The sequence below is a fragment of the Bos javanicus genome, chromosome 24 (genome assembly GCF_032452875.1).
Source record: "Bos javanicus breed banteng chromosome 24, ARS-OSU_banteng_1.0, whole genome shotgun sequence".
Taxonomy (NCBI): domain Eukaryota; kingdom Metazoa; phylum Chordata; class Mammalia; order Artiodactyla; family Bovidae; genus Bos; species Bos javanicus.
The window spans coordinates 45763731-45781501 of NC_083891.1; the positions used below are offsets into that span (position 1 = coordinate 45763731).

Consider the following 17771-nt stretch of genomic DNA (forward strand, 5'->3'; position numbering starts at 1 on the left):
GGAAGGAAGTGACAGAACATTGAGAGGCACATGGTCGAGGGAGCTGGCTGGCTCGGGGCCCCTCCCTGGGTCCCCACCATGCCCTGATCAGGCCAGGCAGGCAGCAGGAACTGAGCCCCCCTCCAGCCTTCTGCTGAGTGAGCTCCATCCTGCAGGGGGAAACTCATTCACGCCACAGGTCCTCGTAACGAGGGCTACACAGCATTCACTCTGGCCTCCCCCTTGTCTCAGAGCTTGACCCTGAAAGCTCTTTCTGCGGCCAAGAAGCCTGGTCTGAGGGTCAAGGGTATCACTGAGCCAGGCCCCAGGAGAGGTAGGAGGGGCCGGCTTCCCACTGTAGCAGGAAGGGAAGACCAGCAGCCAGCAGGCCCCGGATGGCCTGGCCCCAATTTGGGGGAAAGGAATTTTTTTTTTTTTTTTTTTTTACATTTTAAGTGAGCCATTTCAAATCAGTTCAGCTCCGTTGCTCAGTCATGTCTGACTTCTTGCGACCCCATGGACTGCAACATGCCAGGCTTCCCTGTCCGTTACCAACTCCCAGAGCTTGCTCAAACTCCTGTCCATCGAGAGAGCCATTTATTCCCATTTTACTCTACTGTGTGCTCTGAGGTTGGAGGAAGCTGTCCAAGTCTCCCAAAGCAGTAGCCCTGGATGCAGTGTCTTTTAAAAATCAAAGTCTCCTCAGCTCCCCAAACCAACAAACCAGGAGCTCTGAAGAATACCTGCTAAAGTGTCACCTATTGCAGCTGGCTCCCTGCTTCCTACTCCACACGTACATGTAATAGGTGGTCTGATCTAGACTCCAGGCCCTTAGGGAGCTTGGTTAGGTGGTGTTTTGGTGTGTCCTGGGCAGCTTTAAACTGAGCCACCCCCAGCCCAGCCCCATCACCCTCCGTCTGCTGAGGAAAGTACTTCTCTGCCAATGAGGGGTGGGGTGGGTGGGGGTGAGGGGGCTCCTGAAGATTCCTCTCTCCTGCCTGCCCAGTCCAGGACACTGGAGAAGCAGAATTTCTCTCTTCTATTTGCTGCAACTCCTCATGGCCTGGCTGAACAAACAGGGGTCCCAGAGAGACCCAGCAAGAGCAAGGCCTGAGGCTGATTTCAATATGGATTCAGAAACTTAACTGGCTATAACTCACATTGCATTTTTTTTAAATGGATTATTGAAAGTATAGTAAATTTTACACATGGACATACAAATAAATCTTAGTTAGAAATACACTTAGTTCTATGGGTTCTGGCTGTTGTTTCAGCATAGATTTAGGCCTTGGGAAGCCTAAAGAAATAGCTTCCACAAAAGCTTCATTTCCCTACCCTCCTTTCTCCACACACACTCTTGTGTCTCAGCAGGGGAGACTTCTAACTGCCCCCAGAGTGCAGTGCTCAATGGCAACTCCAAGACGATGCTTGGTCTTGGTCCAAACCCTCCAGCCCCAGGATTTCTGGAAGCCTTCCCTGAGTAGCCCTAATGCTCCTTCCTCTGGGCTCTCAGATTGTCCAGCTCCTGAATCTGCTGTTTGCCACCCCTCCTTGTGAGTAGTCTTGCTGGCCCAACTCCACTCCAAGTGCCTGTAGCTTCTTCTTAGACAGATCCTACAGACACACACACACACACACCCCAAAAATCTAGCTTAATATTATGCACACCAAAGGTCTACAGTAACATTCTGTGGGATGAAAATGCCTATTGTGTTCCCAGCCAGATGCACTAGAACACTGAAAACAAAGACTCCTGAGGGAATGAGGGAATGAATGGGTGGGGACAAAGGGTCCATGTCAATGTTGATTTGTAGTCAGAAGTGCTTTGGTCTTCCCAGGGAAGTACTCTTGGGTTCTTTGTTTTATGATATTCATTTGGAAAAGGTGGTTTCCTTTTTCTCAATTAAGGGTGCGGACACTCTTTGAGCTGGGTAGGGAGGGTGGAGCTAGACTAGGATTTCCTGGAAACAAACCAAATCACCAGGCCTCCTGGCCACCAGCCTTAAAAAACCAGAACTGCTGCTTCAGAGGAGTGACTGGACTTCAGAGGTTCCCAAGAAAGAAAATCTCCAAGAGAAAACAAAGAGTGTCCAAGCCCAAGCGCAAAGTGGCAGGAAATATGGCCTGGAAACTCCTTCCCATGCTCCTCGGAAAGCAGTGCTGAGAAGCCCTGACTGGCAGGTGCAGAATAAGAAGGTCAAGGAGGAAAGAAGAGATGTAGTTGCATAAGCAGCAACGAGCACCAAGACAACACAGCAGGTTTGCTGTCAGAAATGAACGTGCTGAGCCTGTAACCCCATATACTGCTTTCCAGCATCTTGACTTCTCTCCCCTAGCTCTTCCCATGCTGCTCTCTCCACATCCTCCAAATGGGCGGTGTACATTTATACCCCAGGACCACTGCACAGGACTTTCCTACCATGGGAATGGCATCTCCTCCTCTTCACTTAAATCCCACCTCACTTCAGGGCCAATTCAAATCCCAAGTCCTCTCTGAGGTCCTCCTCAGACAATTTATCCTACAGTCTCCCTTCCCTCTTAGGAGTACCTGGTGTGTTTAATGATGATTCCTCTTCTTTAGCCCTGATTACATACTATTTTGCATTATTAGTTAATATTTTTTAAAAAATTAGTCAACTTTAAGTATATCTAGATTATACCCAAACTTCATCACCCACAATAGATCCTACATCAATGGCTTAAGAAATCTGTTAACTGTATACCAACTACAGACAAGGTACTTAAAAAGGTTACAAAGATGGAGTCCCTTAGTGTTCATTCGGGAGTCAGTAAAAGACACAGACACAAAACAAATGTGTATGCGTAAAAAAATTAGAGACTGAGACAGAATATAAGACTACACAGAGAAAATATCTTGGAGAAGGAACTGACAAGCCAGTATTTCTGCCTGGAAAATTCCATGGACACAGGAGCCTGATGGGCTACAGTGCATAGTGTCACAAGAAGCGGACACAACTTAGCGACTAAACCACCCCCACCAGAGAAAATATATATATTATTTCCCACCAGAGAAAAAATAAATGAGGTGGGAAAGAGAAAATACATTAGGATCATCAGAAAGGAGAAGATATAAGATTTAAATTGAGTCATTTAAAGAGACTGGATTCACACTAGAAATCAAAAGATATTTCAAACCAACTGATGGTGAAGAAAACAACACATCAAAGTTTATGAGAGGCAGAAAAACAGTGCTTATAGGGAAATTTGTAGCTTCAAATGTTAATATTAGAAAAGGGGGAAAAAAAAGGTTTTAAAATTAATGATCTAAACTTTTACTTTATGGAATCACAAAAAGAAGAACAAATTTAAGTTTGCAGTAAGTAGAAGGAAGAAAATAAAAATAATAGAACACAATGAAACAGAAATGGGCAAACAATAAAGCAAATTAGTGAAACCAAAAGTTAGTCCCTTGAAAAGTTTAATAAAATCAGAAAACCTACAGCTGGGTTGATCAAAAAATAAGAGAAACAGAAAGAAAAGAACACAAATTGTCAATGTCCTTACTGTGACAAAGGGCATCTATAGAAACCTAGCTAACAACTTAATGGCAAAAGACTGAATAATTTCCTTCTAATAAAGAGGAAATAAGGAAAGAAAAAAAAAACAAAGAACGTACTTGTTGGAAAGGAAATAATAAAACTGCCTATATTTTCAGACAACATGATTGTGTACTCAGAAAATCTTAGGAAATTTACCCCTCAAAATTACTAAAGCTAATACATTTAACAATATTGCAGGGCACAAGATCAATACATAGAAGTCAATTACATTTCCATATACCAGCAGCAAAAAAATTAAACATGATTTACATGGCATTAAAGATATGAAATATTCAGAAATTAATGCTTAAAAGGTTTAGTAACATTACGTCTTACTAACGCACACACCATTAGTAAGAGATGGGTCACAGACTCAGATGCAAAACCAAAATAAAAAGCTTTGGTTTATAGATACAGGCAAATACCTTTCAAGCCTTGGGGCAGGAAAAGATTTCCTGGAGAGGACAAAAATACATACTGGTAAAGAAAAAAACAGAAAAGTTGGACTTAATCAACATTAAAAGCCTCTGTTCATAAAGGAGATTATTAAGAAAAGTAAATGGCAAGCTGCATGCTGGAAGGAGATAATCACAGTACATATGTCTGTCAAAGGACTTGTAACCAGTGTATACAAATAACTTCAACAAATTAATCATAAAGATATAAGCAATCCAGTAAAAACTGGGCATAATACTTAAACTTTATAAACTCTTTATAAAAGATATTCCTTTGACCAGAAAGTTCATGAAAAGTTGCTTAACATGACAGGGAAATTCAAATTAAAGTCACAAGGATATCTACTTCGTGCCCACTAGAATAGCTGAGATTAAAAAGTCAACACTGAATGTCGGCAAGGATGTTGAACTATCAGAACTCTCGTTTATTCCTGCTGGGAGAGTGAAAATGGTACAGTCGTTTTGAAAAATGGCAGTTTCTCAAAAAGCTAAACATGCGCTACTCTATGACCCAAAGTTCTACTCTGAAGCATTTACTCAAGTGAAAGGAAAGTATATGTCACAAAAAGACCTGTACAAGAATGTTCACAGGACTTCTATTCACAATAGCCCCAAACTGGAAAGAACCCAATGTCTAACAATGGACGGATGAGTGTGGTACATTCATACAGTGGAATACTGCTCGGCGATAAAAAGGAAAGAACTACTGACAGTGAAACGGGGATGAATCTCAAAAACGTTATGTTCATGAAAAATGCTGGATACAAAAAGTGTTTACTGTATAATCCCATCTATATGAAGTTCTAGGACAGGCAAGCACTCTAGGATTTACCTCTATGGTAAAGGAAGTAAGAACAGGGATTGCCTAATTCAGGGGAGAAATTGAAGGCGGACTGGAAGAGACATGAGGGAACTTCCCGGAATGATAGCAATGCATCCAATCAAGATATTTCCCGACGTCCCTGGTGGTCCAGTGGTTGGGCATCTGCCTGTTAATGCAGGGGACACCAGTTTGATTCTGGTCCAGGAAGATCCCACATGCCTCCGGACAATTAAGCCCGTCCACCACAACTGCTGAGCCTGTGCACTGCAACGACTGAAGCCCACACACCCTAGAGCCTGTGCTCTGCAACAAGAGAAGCCACCACTGTGAGAAGCCCACACACCACAACCAGAGAACAGTCCCCGCTGGCAGCAACTGGAGAGAGCCCACAAGCAGCAGTGAAGACGCAGAGCAGCCAAAAATAAATGACTAAAATCAATAAAATTAAAAATTTTAAAATTGTTTAAAAAATCTTTCCATGGAGGTGTGAGTTGTACCAGTATGTGCAGTTTTCAAACTTGTTGGTCTGTGCCCTTCATCTTAGGCAAATGATACCTCAAAAACTTAAAAACAAGAAGAAAAGAAAAATTGATTAGGAGTCAGAAAATAATGGGAGGGAGGAGGCAGTCACTGGAAGGAACAGCCTTAAAAATGGATCTGGTCTTGGAGTCCCAGGTGAGGCAGGGAAATGAAAAAGAAGGAGGGGCAGATTCAAGAACCCAGCAACCTCCCAAAGACCCAGAATATAAGGTTGAAAATGCTCAAATTAAAAAAAAAAGAAAAGAAAATGTTCAAACTATAGAGGTAAATAGCATTCAACTTTTCAAAATTTTTTATTTTTTAAATTATGAAAGCATGATAATGCATGTACAGGAGATTTGGAAAATACAGAACAAAGTTACATATAGTTCCACTATGTGAGTGAGTTTCTCAGTCATGTTTGACTCTGTGACCCTGTGGACTGAAGCCACCAAGCTACTCTGTCCATGGAATTCTCCAGGTAAAAATACTGGAATGTATTGCCATTCCCTTCTCCAGGGGATCTTCCTGACCCAGGGATCAAACCCAGGTCTCCTGCATTGCAGGCAGATTCTTTACCATCTGAGCCACCAAGGAAGTACCAGTTCCACTACATATTACAATTATTTTTTTCAATTATTTTTAAGTAGATAAATTAAGATTTTAGTTGGAATTTCAATATCAAACTCTCAAAAATTAATAGAATGAATAGACAGAAATGTAGCAGGATATAACAGACCTGAAAAGCACTATGAACCGATTCCACATAATTAAGATTTATACAAGTTTCACACAACATCAGGGTACAAATTCTATCCAAGTTCCCATAGGCTATAAACCAGGAGACACTGGAATGTATCCAGGGACATAAAACAAGATGCAAAAATATCATGGTCTAAAGGTACTGAGATCATAGAGTCTGTTCTCTTATCACTGTGGAATGATGTTAGAAATCAATATCAAAAGATATTTGAAAATAACCCACATATTTTCCAGTACAATGTGACTTTACCCAGAAAGATCTTTGACTTAGTCAGTGAAAGCCTCAAGAAGGTTAAAAGACTGAAAAAATCACAGAGAGTGATTGCAGGGAAGAAAGCATTTAGATGAGAAATTAATATCAAGGATACTTTAAATGTATTTGGAAATTAAATGTACACTTTTAAATGTTGGGTATATCTAAGAAGCCATAACAAGGAAAATTAGAAAATATTTGTAACAGAATAAAAATGAAAAGAGAATTTATCAGAATTTGTTGCATGCAGCTAAAGTTGATCAATGCAACTAAATATAATGTGGAATCTTGAATGAGGTATGAAAACAAGCAATAGACACTAACATAAAATTTTGTGAAATCTGAACAAAATTTGTACTTTAGTTAATAAATACTGTATCACATTTTAATTTCCTGTTTTTTTATAATATTTCTTTATATTTTCAGAATTGGGTTAGAAGTTTCAAGCTTCATTCAAAATTTTTTAAAAATCACTAAAATAATAAGCTTTCTAGAATTTTAGCAGTAATATGAGATGCCAGAATAAATGAAACTATATCAAAGTTTTGCTACTGCTGCTAAGTCGCTTCAGTCATGTCCGACTCTGTGCGAGCCCATAGACAGCAGTCCACCAGGCTCCTTTGTCCATGGGGCTCTCCAGGCAAGAACACTGGAGTGGGTTGCCATTTCCTCCTCCAATGCATGACAGTGAAAAGTCAAAGTGAAGTCCCTCGGTCGTGTCCAACTCTTAGCGACCCCACGGACTGCAGCCTACCAGACTCCTCCATCCATGGGATTTTCCAGGCAAGAGTACTGGACTGGGACGCCATTTCCTTCTCCAATATCAAAGTTTTGAGTGAATATAAATTAGAAATCTAGCATTCTATTCATACTTAGTCAAATAAGTGGAACCAAAATGTCATAAATTTTTTAGCTAAGCAAAAATTCATGTTTTCTAAATATATATACATATTATACTTACTATACATATATGTATATATATAATATATATGGGTTTCCTTGGTAGCACAGATGGCAAAGAATCTGCCTACAATGCAGGAGAGTGGGATTGATCCCTGGGTCCAGAAGATCCCCTGGAGAAGCAAATGCATCCCACTCCAGTATTCTTGCCTGGAGAATTCCATGGACAGAGGAGGCTGGCAGGCTATAGTCCATGGGGTCACAAAGAGTTGGACATGACTGAGCGACTTTCATAGCGTGTGTGTGTGTGTGTGTGTGTAGGGTTCCCAGGCAGTTCAGTTGTAAAGAATCCACCTGCTAATACTGCAGGTTCAATCCCTGGGCCGAGAAGATCCCCTGGGGAAGGAAATGGCAACCCACTGTAGTATTCTTGCCTGGAAAATCCCATGGACAGAGAAGCCCGGTGGACTAGAGTTCGTGGAGTCACAAAGAGTCAGACATGACTGAGCTCGAGCACATATATGTATACAAAAGCTTTTCTACTACATTTGATAAAAGTTTGAGGAAAAATAACAAAAACAGACAGAAAATCGGAAAACATAAGCTAAATGAAATGGTGATGATGCTGATTTAGTTGCTAAGTCGTGTCCAACTCTTGCAACTCCATGGATTGTAGTTGACCGGGCTCCTCTGTCTATGGGATTCTCCAGGCAAGAATGCTGGAGTGGGTTGCCATTTCCTTCTCCAGGGGATCTTCCCAATCCAGGAATCAAACCTGGGTCTCCTGCACTGCAGGCAGATTCTTTACCGACTGAGCTACGAGGGAAACCCAGGTGAAATGGGAGCACTGAATATGAAATAGAAAAAATGAAACAAACTAGATAAAGGTAAAAGATCATCATATAGTCCAATATTTTTCCAGTTGTTTTTAAATGTGGCTGCTCATTAGAATCACATCCGGAGTTTGGAGAAAAAAACAATACCTGGGCATATATATTTTGCAAAATATTCCAAGATAATTTTAATGTGCGTCTGGATTTTAAAAAGTGGTTACAGGTTTTTTTGTTAAATGGTAGTTTTAGTGATACAGAATGCTATTATTTTCTGTTGACCAATCATGATGCAATGGTAATAATGTTAGGGGAAGCACACTGGCTGAAACCACCCACCCTTGCCAGGCACCATAGTAATCATTTGCGTGAGTTATTTCACAGCGGAAAGTCCTGGTAAGGAACACGGAAGTAATAAGCCACCATTAACGGGAAGAGTTCAGGAAAGGTCAAGAGGAGACACCACATGTCCTGCCACCTCCCAGAATCCTTCTTGCTGGCATCCATCTTGGCTGAGCAATGTGTGCGCCACCAGGAAGACCCCTGAGTTAGAATGATCAGTCAAAGACAACCTGGAAACTAATCCCATCCCCACAAAACCCAAGACTGTGAGCCACATGGCAGAGCAATTCTCCTGGGTTCCCTTATGCTACTGCTCTCCACCTGGGTGCCCCTTCCCAATAAAGTCTCTCGCTTTGTCAGCAGGTGTGTCTCCTCAGACAATTCATTTCTGAGTGTTAGACAAGAGTCCACTCTCAGGCCTTGGAAGGGCTTCCCCTTCCTACAGTATTAAAACGAACACTAGTTACATAATCACAACAGTAAAAGATGTTTATCAGTTTTCGCAATTAACAGCCAGACAAAAAATAAAAGATAACTACAATTGCCAGCCATAACAGAAAGTATTCAAGTTTTAATCAATGGATTAGTACTTTAATCTGGAGAAGGCAATGGCACCCCACTCCAGTACTCTTGCCTGGAAAATCCATGGACAGAGGAGCCTGGTAGGCTGCAGTCCATGGGGTCGATACCAGTCGGGCATGACTGAGCAACTTCACTTTCACTTTTCACTTTCATGCATTGGAGAAAGAAATGGCAACCCACTCCAGTGTTCTTGCCTAGAGAATCCCAGGGGCAGGAAAGTCTGGTGGGCTGCCATCTCTGGGGTCGCACAGAGTCGGACCCAACTGAAGCGACTTAGCAGCAGCAGCAGCAGCAGTACTTTAATCATAAAACCACTTCAATTTCTGTAAGACAAAAAATTTTCCAGCACAAGTGTGCCATATTCAGGAGATGTGTGAGCTGAATTAAAAAAAAAAAAAAAAAAAAAAACAGTCTTGCTGTGACACTAGTGGGCAGTCCAGTCCAGGCGGGGTGTGGGTTCACAGGAGAAGGAAATCTCCATGGGCTGCCTGATGGAGGGTAACTCCACTGGCCAGCTCCTCAAATCCACCCCTAACACTCAGGTCTGGTCTCAATGAATCCAGGTATATGTACTCCTCCTCTGTGCGCAATCCTAAGGCTCATTCTGCAGGGACCTCTAAGAATTTGTTTCCAGTGATCTTTTTCCACCATTTGGATGGTAGGCAGAAAGACAAGGCAGAGGGGAAGCAAAGGATACCTGCAGTCTCCAAACCACCATCAGAATGACACGTGCTACCACACACAGAGCATCCGCACATTCAGTTCAGTGGTGCTTCTCACATCCATCTTATCATGACGTCTGCTACACAGCTTCAGTTTCTCTAGATGTGGGCTCCAAGGACCACCTATGCTAGAATCACCCAGGCAGCATGGTAAACAGGCAGACCCCCAGGTCTTACCCCAGACCTGGTGATTCTGATCTGGAGTGGGGAAATCCCCACTTTTTATACTCCTCCTGTTGCAGAGAAGAACCAATTGTGACTCCATGTTGGAACTGTTTATTTGACTTGCTTTTCGTTGCTGTTGTTATTATAATCATACATAAGGCCATGCCTCAGAAGACGCTGCCCCTCTGCCTGACTATTAAAGTGTCTTTGTTCATCTCACAGAGAGATAATCTGACCCTGCCCACCTGTGAATGGCTGCAAGAAAGAAGAGATTAACACAACCCTTCCCTGATGCTGGCCATTCACAGAGATGTTTTATAAGACTGATGGCCCTTTTCACTTTCTATTGCCTCAACCTCTCTATTCTACCTTTTGACTTTGGTTCCTCATTGCTTTTCTCTGGTCTATAAAAGAGCCTGGCTTCCAGACCCCAAAAGATGGTTATTTTGAGACATTAGTCTGCCATCTTCTCTGTGTGATGGCTTTCAGAATAAAGTTGTGTTCCTTGCCTCAACTCCTTGTCTCTCAGATTCATTGGCTTGTTGTGCAGCAAGCAGAGAAAGCTTGGCCTCAGTAACACTCCAAAGACTATAATGCTGCTTGAGAACTGCCGCCACAGAAATTACAAAAGATGGAAGAACAATCATGGCTCCTGCCTCAAGGAAAGCAGGATACTTGCACATGAAACTAGAGAATACAGCAGAATGGGGCGGGAAAGAACGATTGTTTTTATCAATAAATGCAAAGGAGAAGAGGCCAGAGAAGACTCTCATGGTTTGCATTTCTTTTTATAACCTCCAATTTTGAGTAAAAAGTGCAAATTGGCATAATGCCCATTGGAAGCCCAGAGAGCCCCCTAGAATGGGGAGAAGGCACTAACTTTGCATTACACACAAAGGCTGCATTTGTTTGAAGACTGGCCTTAGGATGTGTTAATGTGGTGTGCTTTGCATTAAAGGACCGCAACATGCTGAATGTAAACACAGTGAGCCAGGAGCTCTTTCCATGTTTACAGCTGAAGAAAGTAAGAAACAAGGAAGAGAAGTTCTCCTTATCACTTCCTCCAACCACAGTGAAAGATTTTAACTCTCCATTAACAGTATTACCCAAATCTTCACTATTTATTAAAAGCTATATGGTAACAGAAGACAGGAAAAGACCAGACTTCATTTTACCTCTCTCTGCTCTCAACCTCGGTCTTTCTTTTCTATCTCTTTTATCAGAAGAGGTAAAGCTAAATGGCTCAAACTCACCTTATCTGAAAATATAGATTGCTGCTGCTGCTGCTGCTAAGTCACTTCAGTTGTGTCCGACTCTGTGTGACCCCATAGATGGCAGCCTATCAGGCTCCGCTGTTCCTGGGATTCTCCAGGCAAGAACACTGGAGTGGGTTGCCATTTCCTTCTCCAATGCATGAAAGTGAAAAGTGAAAGTGAAGTCTCTCAATCATGTCCGACTCTTCGCGACCCCATGGATTGCAGCCTACCAGGCTCCTCTGTCCGTAAGATTTTCCAGGCAAGAGTACTGGAGTGGGGTGCCATCGCCTTCTCCAGCAAATATAGATTAAGTATTGTTAGTTAATATTAATAACTTGGGCTAATATACATCAAATGCTTGCTGTGTTCCAAACAGCACACCAAGTATTTAGCATGGGACATCTTGCTTAATTCTTATAACAATCCTACCGACGTAAGTATAATTAATTATCTCCATTTTACAGGATAAAAAGCAATGGCTCTGTATTCTGAAACCACTCAACCACACAGCTTCTTCTGTTTGAGGATGAGAACCAAATCTAACTTTTTGCCAGTTGGCCTACTTCTCTACAGTTTGAAATGAGACACTCGCAGGCTTTAACGCCACACTTTGGTTTGAGCCCCAGTTTTACCACAAACAAGATACGTGACCTGGAGCTAATAGCTCAATCCCTCCTTGCTGCTAAGTCACTTCAGTCGTGTCTGACTCTGTGCGACCCCATAGACGGCAAACCACCAGGCTCCCCCATCCCTGGGATTCTCTAGGCAAGAACACTGGAGTGGGTTGCCATTTCCTTCTCCAGTACATGAAAGTGAAAAGTGAAAGTTAAGTCAGTCAGTCGTATTTGACTCTTCACGACCCCATGGACTGCAGCCGACCAGGCTCCTCCATCCATAGGATTTTCCAGGCAAGAGTACTGGAGTGGGGTGCCACTTACTAGACTATAAAATGGGGATGTTGGAAGGACCAAATGAGATCATGAACTTTGAGTTTGCCAAGTGCTTCATAAACTAAAGGAATTGAGGGAGGCACATCCAGATTTTTAATGGACACATAAACAAAAAAGCATATGTGTTTGAACAACATGATTTTTTTTTCATTGAAAGCAGACAACAGTGAAATAAACGTAGCTATTAGCTATTCAAAAATAAGTGTGTCGTCATCTGAGAAAGCAACTGGAAAAGTGTCAGGGATACCTCAGCAAAGGACATGGAAACTGCCATTTTCAGCCACATTTTCCTAAACCTAAAATCAAAGCCACTACACTGGTTGTGCCCTTAAGCCTTTTCTTAAGCAGTAATAATGGATTACGAAGCCAAGAATGAAACCCCACCCCAGTTTCCACACCTGCCTTGTTCTACAAGCCGACAGCATGCTTCCCTTGCCCCCTGTAATCCTCAGTTAGACAGCCCCACCTCTGTCTAGCCTGGGTCCACATGATGTTTTCACATGTCTAAGCATTCCTCCTGCCAAGTCATCAAGTCAATTACAAAGGCAACTTCACTCAACTGAAAATATTTTCAGTGAAAGCAAAACCTGAGAAAGTGTACAGTGCAAAAACTCTGAATAAGGGGAAAAAAATAACTAGAAGGATGGGCACCCAAAGGTTAAAAGCAATTCTTTTCTTAGCATGCTTCTATATTTTTACATTTTCTAGAATATACTGCATAGATTTTATAATCTGAAGTCTTTCTTCCTATGGATATACATGTGTGCCACTCAGTCGCATCCTACCCTTTGTGACCCAATGGACTGTAGCTCTCCAGGCTCCTCTGTCCATAGGATTTCCCAGGCAAGAATACTGGAGTGGGTTGCCATTTCCTACTCCAGGGGATCTTCCCAACTCAGGGACTGAACTCGCTTCTCTGCATTGGCAGGCAGATTCTTTACCACTGCGCCACCTAGGAAGTCCCCTTTCTGCCTACGTCCATCCCTTAAACATGAAGTCTTGTTGAAGTCTTGTTTCTGTCTCATCTATTCCCAGGCCCCACTAAAATAACAAACCACCAACAGCAACAACAGAAAAATAGGAAAGGGCCCACTGAGGAAGAAGGCGTACATTGAAGGAATTTCTATAAAACAAAAAGCAGATAAGACTAGATGGGCAGAGGATAGAAGTCAGAAGTCAGTATTCCAACCTGCACAAAACAGAAGACAGTCTACAAACTTTCCCAGCAGAGTCATTGAAAACCCTAAGCTCAGATCAGCAGAGCTTGAAACTGGAGCAGCTACAGAGATACGGGGAGGGTGTCTGTTGGACACCAGGAACTCGGCCAGTGCCCTGCCCAGAGCAGTTAATTCTAACTTTTGTGCCAAAACCACAGCTGGTGAGAACTCCACCCTGCAGCAGGCTCCTCGCAAGGACACGATGACCAGAACAGCAACAGGCCACTGTCCCTAGGCACCATCAAAGCTTGCGCAGTAAACACTGAAAGAAAAAGAGGTTCGGCGCGGTTCTCAAGTTCTGTAAATGCCCTTCACTTTCAGGGTGACACCTTTCCACTTTTTCACTCCAGACAGAGGCAAAAATATCAGAAATCGTCATTATTTTTAGATTATATAATTCCTTACTTTGAAAACAAGAGATTATCAAATGAAAAGCTAGGAACTGAATTAAATATTTTTTAAAAAATGAACAGTTTTCTTATATGTCAACAATAATAATTTAAAAATGTAGTTTAAAATGCAAAATCTTATTCACAATATCAATAAAACCTATAAAATATCTAGGAATAAGGCTTTTTGAAGGAAAACTATAAAACATTACTTAAAAAAATACAAAGATTTCAGAACATCAAGAAATATATCCTAGTCCAAAATGGGTAAGTCCAGTATTGGAAAGATGCAAGTCTCCCCATGTGAACCTATAAAGTTAAAATGATTTCAGTCAAAATTTTAGTGGGATTTCTTTTTAAAATTTAAGTTCATTCTAAAGCCAAAATAAAAAGAGTAAGTGAATGAAAACAGAGCCTAAAATGTTGAAAAGATAAGTGAAGACTTACCCTACCCTATAAAAAACACTACAAAGTATCCAAAAAATTTTTAAAGTTCTATGTTATTTATATTGATAATTAATGATCAGATGCATAAAATACAAACAATAGTCCAAGAATGGCTTTATGTACAATGTGATAAAGGAAGCATTTACAACCAGAAAGAAAACAATGCCTTGTTCAATAAATATTATTGTAACGATGACTGTTCATTCTGCCAAAAACTAAATATAGAGTCCTTTCTAACATAGCATCTAAAATAAATATCTGATAAATTAAAGATGTAAACATGGAAATCACAAACATGTAAGAAGAAAATACAAAATGTATATATTTTAAACATATTAAGGTAAGAGTTTTAAACATATTTGAGGTAAGAGTTTCTTTCCTAAGTATGACTCCAAACATAGAAGAAAAGATTAACAGGCTAGCCTGTTCTGAAAATACAGTTTACCAAAATTGACCCCACTTGAGATAAAAAGCTTAGACAGGCCAATTTCCTTAGAAGAAACAGAAAGTGATTAAGGAGCAGAAAAAAGCAATTGATGTTTTCACAGGAGAATGAAACCCTTTTTTTCCTTGAGGGAAAAAAAGGTATTCCTAAGGTCCATAAATTGATCAGAAATGAAAAAAAATTTATTAATTCACTTTATAAAACAAGTATAAAACAATACATCAACCCAATAGAGTATAAAAAATATAGTTACTAATATCACTTATGAATATTAATCAAGTACTAAATGAAATATTAGCAAAAATAATCCATACCACATTAAGAAGAGATTGTACCATTGCTAAGTGGGATTTATTCCAAGAAGGGAAAGTTATTGAATACAAGGAAATCCACTAACCTAAGAAATCATTTTAATAAATAAAAAGAAAAATCATCTGGATAGCTACATGCAAAAGAACAAAATTAGGACATTCACTAACACCAAATACAAAAATAAACTCAAGATGGATTGAAAACCTAAATATAAGACTAGAAATTATATAACTCCTAGACGAAAACAGAAGCATAACACTGTTTGACATTATCTTAGCAATATCTTTTTGGATCTGTTTTCTAAAGAAAAGGAAATAAAAACAAAAATAAACAAATGGGACCTATTTAAACTTAAAAAGCTTTTGCACAGCAAAGGAAAGCATCAACAAAACAAAAAGACAACCTACTGAATGGGAGAAAATATTTGTAAATTATATGAACAATTAAGGGTTAATATCCAATCTATGTAAACAGTTCATAAAACTCAACGTAAAAGAAAAAGAATAAAAAATGGGTAGAAGAACTGAATAGACATTTTTCAAAAGAGGAAATGCAGACAGCCTACATGATGAGTAGCCATGTTGAGCATCTTTTCATCTCAGTGATACTGTGTGGAGTTTTGACCTCCAGAACCGTAAGAGAATACATTTCTGTTGTTCTAAGACACCAAGTTTGTGATGATTTGTTACAGCAGCCATAGAAAAGTAATTCAAGGCCAAAAAAACAGCTTTTGACAGTATTCAACACCCATCTCTGATTTTAAAAGACAGTGGAGAAAATGGGAATTTATATATCTATATATATTAACATATGCATGTATATTCATGCTCATATTTCCACTACTTTATACTAGAGGTATTAACCAATGCAATTTGAGAAGATAAATCAATTAGAAACATAAGAGACAGAAAAGAAACAAAACCATCTTTACTTGAAGATAGTATAATACAAAGATTTTCCTTGTCATTAACATATCAATTCTTAGTTAATGTTAAAACACAATGCTGGGGGATTTCCTGGTGGTCCAGTGGTTAGGACTTGGCACTTTCACAGTCAGGGCCAGGTTTGATTCTTGGTCCAAGAACTAAGATCCCGAAAGCAGTGCCATGCAGTCAAAAAACAAAAAGAAAAAATAAACAAAAAATTATGCTATCTTAATAAATACCAGCAAGTTATTTTTTATGTAGTAAACATAGTTTATATGGAAAACACAAAAATTAAAAAATAGCAAGGCAAAAACTGACAAAAGTTATGAGGGAAGCCAGCCCTACCAGACATTTAAACGTATCATAAGTCCTTCATAATTAAAGCAGTGCAGTACTGGTGCATAAACAGTCAACAAGCCAGAAGACTGGAATATAAAGTCCAGAAATAGAGCCAAGTACACAGGGAAATGCAATATACGCTAAAGGCAGCTTCTCACATCACTGGGGCAAAAATGGAATGTTTCATAAGTGGGTTCTGGGACAAATGTTAGCTACCTAGAAAATTATAAAAATAGATCTAAACCCCATACACAAGAATTTCAAAATAGATCACAGATCTAAATGGAAAAACATGAAAGCATACAAGTACTAGAAATAAACATTCATAAAGGGTTTCTAATCATAACTTAAAATCTAACTTCAATAAGTTTCATAAGTTTGATCACAGCAGTCCAGTGGTTAGAACTTCATGCTTCCAATGCAGGGAGCATGGGTTTGATTCCTGGTCAGGGAACTGAGCAGCAAAAAAAAAAAAATTATCATCTAAAAATAAAAAATTTTTCATAGCAAAAGTGATAATTAGCAACATAAAGATAATTGAAAAAAGAGAATTAGCTAACTTCTATGCAATAGCTAAAGGACTAATATACCTAATATATAAGTAATTCTTTAAAACTAATGGAGAAGAACCCCCAAAATGGGCAGGAAATATGAACAGATGATTTACTTTGTGTGTCTGTGTTCCTTAAACATATGGAAAAATAAATAAGCTCACCCATAGAAAAGAGAAATGCAAATGAAAACTTAACTGAAATACCATTTCTCACCCATGAGAACAGCAAAATTAACAAGTGCAACAACACATTCTGTTCACAAGACTGTGTGAACAGCCACCCATACATTGCTGGTGAGAAGAAAAAATGGTTCAAAGAGTAGGAACTCAACAATATCTAACCAAATCACATACATGTTTATCTTTTGATCTAGCTATCCTGCTTATACGAATGTACCCTAAAGGTACATCTCCAGGAAAACCAAAATACATCTGCACAGGTTATTCACTGTGGTACTGTTTGTAACTGGGAAATTCTGTAAATGAGCTAAGTACTCATACACAGGAGAGTGTTTGATAAACACTCATCCACACAATGGAGTTACATGCACCTATGAAAAGAATGAGGAATATCTCTATAAATTAGCATGGAATGTCTCTAGAATTAAATGATCTCCTATTTTAAAGTGAAAAAAGGTAAAGGGCAAGCTTTTACACCATAGAAATTGGCAAAGGCTGCAAATTAGAGTTTTATCCACTGGAGAAACGATTGTTAACCATTTACCAGCACACCTCTGGAAGGGACTGAGAAATATAGTAACCAAGAAACAAAACTATCGTTAAGAAAAACCTTGTGATGCTGGAATAGAAATGGAGGAATCATGTGTATATATGTATTTCTTTACTCTGTGTGTGGAGAGAGCCTAGAAAGAATGACAATAAGGGGCAATAGGCATAGCTAGAGCACTGGAATCCTGGTTTCTAAGTCCTGCTCTCTACTAAAAGGAACCCAGGCTCTTTGGAGAAATACGATTCTCCAGGACTGGGGTGGAGAAATGTCCTATAGCATCCTATGCCAGAAAGCATGGAAGTGCTCAAAGAATGA

The 17771-nt window shown here is 39.9% G+C and overlaps 1 protein-coding gene across 3 annotated transcripts in view; it reads right to left on the minus strand.

The window, feature by feature from the left end:
* Nucleotides 1-17771, minus strand: part of PSTPIP2 (proline-serine-threonine phosphatase interacting protein 2) — a 115870-nt gene that overhangs the window by 72838 nt on the left and 25261 nt on the right. The gene's annotated exons all lie outside the window — the stretch shown is intronic.